Genomic DNA, 2,497 nt, shown 5'->3' with positions numbered 1-2,497 from the left:
GGGGCCCCGCCGCGCGCCCCCGCGCCCACCGATGCTGCCGGGGGCCCCGCTGGGCCGCCGGCCCCCACCCTGGCTGGGCGGGCTGAGCCCCGGCGTGCTCCTTGCAGCAGTGACCGGGTGGGCTGCGGGGGGCTCCCACTCTGCGCGAGCTGTGCCCGGTGGGGTCCCCACCCCCAGGGCGGCCAGGAGGGGACACAGGAGCCCCGGGTGACCTGTCTTTTGGTGGGGGGGCCGTGCTGGGGGGAATCCCTCTCCTTCCCAAATCTTTGACCTTTGACCTCCTTCGGCCATTTGGGGTTATCCCGTTCAGGGACTGGTTTTCAGGCTCACGGTCCCGTCCCCTGCGGGCGCCCAGGCTGGCTGCGGCATGGAACAGGCTGGGGCATGGGTGGGGGGGCCCTGGCGAGCCCTGGCTGGTGCCGGGCCGCGGCGCTCGGCGTCACGGCCGGAGCCCGCCTGCGTCCGTGCCGGGATTAGCAGGGGATGGCTCCATGGTTTAGTGGCCCCGTGCTCCTGGGCCATATGTCCCTGGCGGGCTGCGCTCCCTGCCCTTGGGGGGTGACCTTGCCGGCAGCCCCGGGACAGGCCAGTCCGTGCCGTGCCGGGATGGAGGCGGGAGCTGGGGAGGCGGGTATCCCGCCGGGACTCCCCGGGACTGGGGTGCCCAGCCCGTTGCTCCGCTCTGCTTCCGGAGCCCCCTGGATAAGGCTGCTAAGCTTCAGGGCAGATCCGGAGGGGCGCGGGCTCCATCCGCGCTGCTGGGCTGTCCCACCAGCCAGCATGTCCATAGGCACCGGCTTACCGGCCCGGAGCACCCTGGCTTTGCCACGGCCCTCCTCCAGCGCCCGCCTGCTCCCGCCCCGGCGCTCGCTCCCAGGGCTGCGCTGTCCCCCGTGCCGGAGCCGAGCCTGAAAAGGGCACGGACCGAGCGCGGCACCGCGCGCCCGGCCTGCCTGCCTGCCCTCCGGCGCTGGTATTTACCAGCTCCGCGGCTCCTGCTCTATTTATAACCGGGAGGCTCCGTCGTTGCTATGTGCCACGCTCCGTCTGCGTCTGCCCCAGGCGGGCGGCCGCCCCCGGGGACAGGCCAGCACCCGCTTCCAGCGTGACCCGCCTGGCGAGGCGCCGGCGAGGAGCCGCCGGGGTCCCGCGGGGCTCTGGGGGCAGCGGCCGGGCGGGAGCCGGTGCCCCGCTCTCGCCGTGGACCCCTGCGGGATGGGCGCGCGGCGGAGGGGGGTCCTGCGCCCCGGGGGGGGCCCTGCGCCCTGGGTTGCCCCGGGGCTTGGCTCGCGCGGAAGGGCTGGCGCTGCCCGGCAGGCGGCGGGGGGGGGCTGCGATCCTATCTGCAGTGACACATGTGCTGATTACGGAAAATGGGTTAATCTCTCCTGAGGCTGGAGGTGCCTTAGCGCAGGGGGGGGGAGTGGCTCGTGGCCAGCCCTGACGGGGGGGGCGCGTGCGCCTGGCTTGGCCGGCCCTGGGTCTGACCTCTGAGCTGCATCTCCTGCAGAGCTCAGGCCCGTCCGGGGGGGGACGCGACCTCGGCACCCACGTCCGCAGCCCTCGATGTCCCCCTGAGCCAGCCAGCACACGTGCTCCCGTTGCATGGGGTGTCCTGGCACTGGGGTGGGGGGGGGGGTTAGCCTGGAGCTCGGGGTCATTTTGCCCCTTTTCGAGGCACCCCGGTTCCCGCATGCCCGGTCCCCGTCCCGGCCTGTGGAAGAGGCTGCACAGACCAGGGGCACGGTGCCGTCGAACCCAGGCGCGCGGGGGCGTCGTGGCCGCGAGCCTCTTGGGTGCACCCGCGCCAGCCCCATGCGCCGTGTCCTGAGCGGCCCTTCCCCGCGGGCTGGCCGCGCAGCCAGCTGCACTTGTCTGCCGGCTGTCGCCGAGCCAGAAAGGGCTGTCTGGGGCTGCGCTGTTCCCGGCAAGCCGTTCCCAGGGCGGCCTGGCCTGCCTGCTCTGAGCATCCAGAGCTAAAAACAACCTGGGGCTGTTGCGAGCAGCCGCCGTGTTGCAATCCGGCTGCTTCCCGGGAGCCAGCAGGCACCCATGCCTGGGAAGGGCACCCTCGGGACTACAACTCCCAGCACGCTGTGGGCCGGCCGTGCCAGCAGGGGGGTGCTGGGCAGGGCTGGTGCATGCTGGGACCTGTAGTTTCCTGAGGCTGCACCCCTGGCTTGGCTTAGGGGCTGCACTGCTGGGTTGGGGTCAGGTGGCTGGGATGGGTGCTGGGTGGGTGCCCCTCCGTTGTGTCGGGGAGGCTGGGAGCCCTGTGCCCATGGGGCAGGCAGTAGTGGGGTGCAGGCATGGGGGTTCCCAGGCTGCAGTGGGGCCTCTTGCAATGCAAGTGGCTGGTGGATAGGGTTGATCCCAGCAGTTGCTGGAGCCTTTTGGGGTCAGCTGCCTCTTTCCAGCGCTCCAGAGAGAGCTGGGAGTCCAGCACCCAGGCCGGAGCCATGCCGGTCCCGCCAGGCTGGAGCAGTGCCTATGGCGC

This window comes from Apteryx rowi, unplaced genomic scaffold (assembly GCF_003343035.1).
Source record: "Apteryx rowi isolate R43461 unplaced genomic scaffold, aptRow1 scaffold_1219, whole genome shotgun sequence".
Lineage (NCBI taxonomy): Eukaryota > Metazoa > Chordata > Aves > Apterygiformes > Apterygidae > Apteryx > Apteryx rowi.
Note: the sequence above shows the minus strand (reverse complement) of the source record.